Source organism: Toxorhynchites rutilus, chromosome 3 (genome assembly GCF_029784135.1).
Source record: "Toxorhynchites rutilus septentrionalis strain SRP chromosome 3, ASM2978413v1, whole genome shotgun sequence".
Taxonomy (NCBI): domain Eukaryota; kingdom Metazoa; phylum Arthropoda; class Insecta; order Diptera; family Culicidae; genus Toxorhynchites; species Toxorhynchites rutilus.
Genome location: NC_073746.1, coordinates 303,493,452 through 303,501,294, shown reverse-complemented (window position 1 = coordinate 303,501,294; position 7,843 = coordinate 303,493,452).

Below are 7,843 nucleotides of genomic sequence, written 5' to 3'. Positions count from 1 at the left end.
TACTCCTCGATTGAATGACAACGATAAAATAACGCGATTCCAAACAGGCCGATTAATCAGCTCCATTGAAGTTAGCTGGCGTATCGCTGTTTTCCAATTTATGAACGAGACCAAGCTGTTATAAACTAAGCCATGTTGAAAATCACATGCACGTATTTTCTAACAAGGAGACGGCAATAAATATTGATTTTCTATATTTCATTTTTTCTACTTTACGACAAACTTATATGACTTTTTTCAATTGACGTTTAACTTTTAAGAGATCAAACATGTCAGTTACGTTAATGAAATACACCAAGAAACATCATATAACCTTTCGTTCAAATCATTTAATTCGTTTTTTTATCGGTCACATTCGATTTATTTTGAAGATCGTTAAAATATTCAAACACACTTACAACCATTCGGATGGAATATTCACTAGAAATAATTTATTTGGCAGAACAACGTTTGCCTGGTCAGCTAGTATTTATATATTTTAGTAACCAAATTATCCCGCTCTACTTAAACTTAATCAGCAAATTAAATATTACTCCTAGCTGGAAAATTCTTCGTCTTTCAATTGTCACACGTGAAAAGATTATGCACGGTAATTGAGGCTGAATAACTTATCTTGTAACGTGAAAATTTATTTTTACTCTATTGGAATGGTTCGTCAAAACTGGTGACGTCGTTTTAATGTATATTCTCCATACTTTCTTCGTAATTGGATCAAAGAAATTTCCCCGTCCTACACGTCAATCTGATGGATTCGATGCGGAAGGCAGCTGTTGTAGTAAAATAATATTTTACCTCAATGCAAATATCCTTGCAACACTAGAACATGTATTCCCCCAGAGCTAGTTCCACGCCACCACATCGCTGCACACGAAGTTCAATGTAGTCAACACGAATATGACAGTAAATGAACAGAAATCGTATTTCACTGCGGAAAGCCGAGATCATAAAAATGATGTTTTTGTTTTCGATCGATTCAATGCATTCATTTCATTCAAATGAGAAGAGATAGCTATTCGCTCGAAAATGAAGCTTTCGAATCTCAGTTAACGATATTAGCCATGCTCAAACATTCGAGCAATGGTGTCTTTGATGGAGAATGGTAATCTTTGTTATTTTCTTCGATTTCATTCGATTGAGATTTTTACCGCACTGGTTGGGACACTCACTCCTTTTAAGATGCGCGTCGGAACTTGCTGTGCTATTGGCTGCATGTCGGAACTTTTTGCTATTAGAAATCATATCCACGCACAATACATTGTATTTCATGGGATGATATAAATTATCTAAGGAGTGAAAAATATGGATGCACACATGCTTTCTTCACACTGCTAGTTGATTTTTTTTCGTTAACAGATAGTCATCAAATCCGTACCCTAGAATGGTGAAAGCTGCTGAGCTAAGATTTTCGTTTGGTTATATAAATCCTTTTCAAAGCTTCAATGTTCAATTTCCGTTTTTCAAGCAATTCAGGGGCCATCCACATACCACGTGGAAAGAAAAAGCATGATTTTAGACACCCCCTCCTCCCTCCGTGGACAAGCGTGGACATTCTTATACCCCTCTCCCAGTTGTCCACGTGGGCATTCTTCTAGTTTTTTTTTTGTGAAAAAATCAATGAAATTCTATCTTTTTCGCTGAAATTTCATTCCATGTTTGTTTCTATTTATTTATTTTATTTATTTATTTGGTAAATCAACAGACACTTTCTGTCCTAATGATATTAATTAAAATTTTTTATCATAACAATGAAATTTCGCCGAACCGCACTTCGTGAAATATGGTAGTCGAAACCCGAAGCTACTTTGTTGAACAGCCGCTGCAGGCCTTGAACGGCTGAGTTGCATCCATAGCTAGTACGACGGAAAGGTACTCGAAGGAAGACGTAGTTTCGTAGAGTTCGAGATTGAATGTTAAAATTGATGTTTTCGAGGATCACTGGGCATTCTGTCCTAGCCATCAAGACGTCATACACCAATAAGGCGCGGTTTATATCTCTCCGTACATGTAGCGTTTCTAGACTTATTAGTTGGCATCGGCTCTCGTAACTTGGAAGCTGATGAGGGTTGTTCCACGGTAGATGCCGTAAAGCGAACCGAATAAACCGTTTCTGCACGGCTTCAATCCTGTTGACTCCATTCAGGTAGAATGGATTCCAAATCGATGAGCAATATTCCAGCGTAGAGCGAACTGAAGCACTGAATAGAGATTTCAAGCAATAGACATCGGTGAAATCTCTCGCAATACGCATAATGAACCCAAGGCTGCGGGAGGCTTTACCTACGACGTAGTTGACGTGTGCTTTGAAGTTGAGTTTGGTGTCCAAATAAACACCCAGATCCTTCACACATTCGACTTTGTCTAGTGGAACACCATCAAGATGATAGTCGAAATGAATTGGATCTTTTCTTCTTGAGAAAGTGATCGTTGAGCATTTATTCGGATTCAGTGTCATACGATTGTTCACACACCATATCTGGAAAATTTCCAATTGCCGTTGGAGAAATAATGCGTCAACCTCAGACTTCACGTGGCAAAACAGCTTCAAATCGTCTGCGAAGGAAAGCCGAGGGCCCTCCAATACTAGATTTACATCATTGAAGTAGATCAAAAAAATCAAGGGACCGAGATGGCTTCCCTGAGGTATTCCTGATGTAGCCGAAAATTCAACAGAGAGGCCATCGCCAATTTTCACCGTGAGAGAGCGTCCGGTCAAATAGGATTTCAACCAATGCAGGAAATTTCCGCTGAAACCAAGCTTGTCTAACTTTTGCACTGCAATATCGTGGTTGATTTTGTCGAAGGCGGCTGACAGGTCGGTGTAGATAGCATCCGTTTGGTTCACACCATTGGACATTCCATCGAATATGTACGTTGTGAAAGAGAGAAGATGCGTTGTGGTAGAACGCTTCGGCATGAATCCATGTTGATCGATGGAATTGTATTGCTTGCAATAGGAAAATATCGGTCCCATAACTACGAGTTCAAAAAGCTTAGAAACCGCGCTTAGGGCAGAGATTCCTCAATAGTTATCAACGATCATTTTGTCCCCTTTTTTGTGGATCGGAAAAATGTATGCTCTCTTCCAAAGCGACGGAAAGATACCCGTTGACAAGGAAAAGCTGAACAAAATCCGCATTGGAGACATCAATCCAACAGCACATTTTTTTAAAATCAATGATGGGTTTCCATCCGGTCCAACAGATTTCGAGGATTTCAATTTGTTGAACGCTGATTGTAGCATTGAATCGTCGACATCGATGCGGAAAAAAGAGTTGTTCTGAAGTGGAACGCTTCTTGTGGCCATTGAGAGTTGCTCTTGAGAAAGGCTCTCATTTGAGAAAATGCTTGAAAACTTCGCTGAGAAAAGATTGCAAATCTCTTGAACATCAGACGCGCTTTGTCCGTTAAGGAACATAGATAATGGAAGTCCCGACTCTTTACGTTGCTCATCGACGTATTTCCAAAATGATTTTGGATCTCTTCTAAACTTTCTTTGAACCCCACGTAGATATATTGCATGGCATCGTTTGCACGTTCTTTGGTATTGATGGTTCAGTCGTAAATAGTGTTGCTTGAGGATTGGGAGACGGTTCTTTGAATATCTCCTGAGTGCAGCCCTCTTGGCAGTTTTGAGTCGTCGAATTTCGATGGTTTGCCACGGTTGGTGAGTAGATGAATGTCTATTTTTCTTAGGAACATGCCTATCAATTAGGTAGCTCATGATGTTCGTGAAGGTTTGAACAGCACCGTCCACGTCATCCTTGTCCAAAATTGCGTTCCAGTCAATATTCAAGAGCACATTAATTATGCTACTGATGTCAGCATTTTTAAAATCGTAGTAGACGGCGATAGGAACGGCGCTGAAACTATTCGCAGAGACTTCCAGTGCTAAACATAGTGGAGGGTGATTAGGTACTAATTTCACAAGAGGCGCTGGTGCTACCGATAGTGTTGGAGCTTCGTCAGTCTTACTCGCAAAGCAAAGGTCGAGCATTCTATTATCTATTCCATGTTTTTTTTATACAAATGATAGCCATATTAATAGCTACAATTTATTTAAATTTTTTACCAACATTGTCAGGGATGCTCATTATTTTCCTCCGAATTCCATTTACGTGAATTCCATATTAATATCAAAAAATACTCTCGAGTATTTTTATTGAAACTGATTGGCGGTTTGAGTTGTAAAAAATCAAACAATCAAATCAAGCACTTTGTTTGAAAGGCCTGCCATACAAATGAAACACAAATTTTTACATTACTCGAGAATTATTCATGCAAATGAAACGAAATTTGGCATGTGGAGGTTTTAGGGTGCAATAAATGTTTCTATGGTGGTTAGATACTACACCCCCCCCCCTCTCTAAGGGGGGGCTGCCATACAAATGAAACATAAATTTCTGCATAACTCGAAAATTAATTAAGCAAATGAAACCAAATTTTGCATGGGGAGGTTTGAGAGTGCAATGAACGTTTTTACGGTGGTTAGACACTCCACCCCCCTCTCTAAAGAGAGGATGGGGGAGGGTGCTGAACAACTCGAGAATTAATCAAATAAATGGAATCAAGCTTAGCATATACAGATTTTAGGGATCAATAAACGTTTCTATGGTAGCTCGACAGTCCTCCCCTGCCATACAAATGAAACACAAAGTTCTGCATAACTCGAAACTAATCAAGCAAATGGAGCCAAATTTGGGATGTGATGGTTTTTGAGTACGAGAAATGTTTCTATGATGGTATTACATCCCTTCCTCCTCTGGAAAGGAGAGGGGATCCCATAAAAATAATGCACATATTTCAACCAAATATGACAATTAAAAATTTTCGGATAACACTGAATGAAAATGGGAAAATTCGAGAAAATCAATTCGCATGTGTTCTACAATTACATATTGACAAGCGTTGTTAGTCCGTTTGATGTTTGCGGTAACGAAATTAATCTTCGTTCGAAAGTGGAAATGGATTTCAATATGATAAAACACACTCCTATATCGTCTTCTATCGATATAAATAAAAATAGATCGCCGAATGTTGATAAGTTCGGGGGTCTCCGTAGCCACATTGGTTGCGCGTTCGCTTAGTAAGCGATCGATCGTGAGTTCAAAACTCAGGACCCTCATTGACCATCGTTGTGTTGTTACAGAATAGCTTCGTCCACGCAACAATCATCAGCGATGGAGATCGATCCACGGTCGAAATAAGATCGATTCATCCATACAACTGCTCTGCTCTGCAAGACACATCGGGCTGCTGTTCTATAAATAACTCAACAATGATGATCAATCAGCTGTCTCCGCTGTCCGTTGGTCCAACTGGATAATGGAAGAACAGAAAGAATACTCTTACGCCTAAATGGCTACTGTGTGAATGTACCATATGTAATGGTATAGAAGGAATACTGGCGAACGGCAACTGTGTAATGTGCTAATTATAGATATGATAACCATGTGACATGTACACGATTAAAATTCGGCTCTGTTACAGCTGAAATGCTAATGAGCCTTAAATAAATAAATGGGATAAAAAAATTAAAAAAAAAAAAAATGTTGATAAGAGCAAAACTCGAGAAAGGAATTGTCCGATTTAGGGCTGTCTTCATTCTATCATATTTTCTGTATCAAAAAATTTATTCCATGTAACGAAGAAACATGTGATTTTCAAGTGGATGAAACATTTTGCACGAGAATTGTGTCTGAAAATAATCTGATTTTTTTTATCCCATTTGTTTATTTTAGGTTCATTAGCATTTTAGGGACTGTCCACATACCACGTGGACAACTTTAGGGGGAGTGGGGGTATCAAAATGTCCACGCTTGTCCACGGAGAGGAGGGAGGGGGTACAGACTATGTCCACGTGGACACGAAGAATAAATATTTTTTTTCAAATATAATTACCGCTACATTCTAAATTTAAAAAAAAATGTTCCGTACTCAAGAATTTTAAAACTCCGCCCATCCTGAGTATTCCGTAATTATCAATAAAATGATTAAGTTGCCTGGGAGTACTTCATTTATTTTTACTAAATCATTGGACTTCTTCACTGAAATCCATATTCTGAAAAAAACTCACATAAACTCCAACATTTTCGTCAACTCGAGAAGACTCGAACATTATTCCGCGAATTGTGTTAAAAGCTATCGATCTTTATCGCTACTTTCACCACTAGCAGTCAAAACTAACCCTGAAAAACCAATCATAACTGCTGTTCCGTGATTTGAGATTAAAGTTGAAGCCTCGGAGCGAAAAATGTTACATTGGACGTTTTGACTGTTCGCGTTTGCACATTGGTCTTCTTACGTTGCACGACAAGAATTTGAAACTAACTACTAAACGACAATCCAAATATCAGCATTTTGTTCTAAAGTCAGATTAAAGGGTGTGTCACATCAAATTGCATCACGGAAAAAACGTTGTAGAAATTCGCCCAGTAGACCGATCCTTTTGAAAATTTTAGACAGTAAAATAAAAACTATTAAACAACTTTTGGCATTTTCTTTTTATTCATACTTCGAGCCCAAGCCCGTATGCTCGCACCTTCCTCTTTACCCCGTCCATAAGGTTCTGTACAACGTCAGGTTGTAGTTTTTTTTTTAACAGAAATCCATTTTCTCTTGAAGTCCGCCTCCGATTTGACAACTTTTGGGTTCTTCCGGAGGGCCTGCTTCATAATCGCCCAATATTTCTCTATTGGGCGAAGCTCCGGCGCGTTGGGCGGGTTCATTTCCTTTGGCACGAAGGTGACCCCGTTGGCTTCGTACCACTCCAATACGTCCTTTGAATAGTGGCACGAAGCGAGATCCGGCAAGAAGATGGTTGGGCCCTCGTGCTGCTTCAATAGTGGTAGTAAGCGCTTCTGTAGGCACTCCTTAAGGTAAACCTGCCCGTTTACCGTGCCGGTCATCACGAAGGGGGCGCTCCGCTTTCCGCAAGAGCAGATCGCTTGCCACACCATGTACTTTTTGGCAAACTTGGATAGTTTCTGCTTGCGAATCTCCTCCGGAACGCTGAATTTGTCCTCTGCGGAGAAGAACAACAGGCCCGGCAGCTGACGAAAGTCCGCTTTGACGTAGGTTTCGTCGTCCATTACCAGGCAATGCGGCTTCGTCAGCATTTCGGTGTACAGCTTCCGGGCTCGCGTCTTCCCCACCATGTTTAGCCTTTCGTCGCGGTTAGGAGCCTTCTGAACCTTGCATGTACACAGGCCTTCCCGCTGCTTGGTCCGCTGGACGAATGAACTTGACAAATTCAGCTTATTGGCGACATCCCGGACCGAACTTCTCGGATCACGTCTAAACTGCTTAACTACGCGCTTGTGATCTTTTTCACTGACGGAGCATACATTTTTGCCGTTCTTCACCTTCCGGTCGATGGTTAGGTTCTCGACGTATCGGTTTAGTACTCTGCTGACCGTGGATTGAACGATTCCCAGCATCTTACCGATGTCCCGATGTGACAACTCCGGATTCTCGAAATGAGTGCACAGGATTAATTCACGACGCTCTTTTTCGTTCGACGACATTTTTCCAAATTTACCAAAAATTGACAGTGCAGCATGGCCAGCGTGATCTATACACTCTTATCTGATTATAAGCGAAAGCTGAAGATATAATTCCTAAAAATTAAATTTCTACATCGTTTTTTCCGTGATGCAATTTGATGTGACACACCCTTTATCATTGTTTTTATTCGTTTGATTGCACTGAGATGGATAACAACACCTGAAAAAAACAAAAACTCAAAACGACCGAAGTACGACTTCGTGTTGTTTTGATTGCTCTGTTACTTCGGACGTTTCGGGAGTCGGAAGAAAGTGGCGTCTGAAGTAACAGCCGGGTGCTT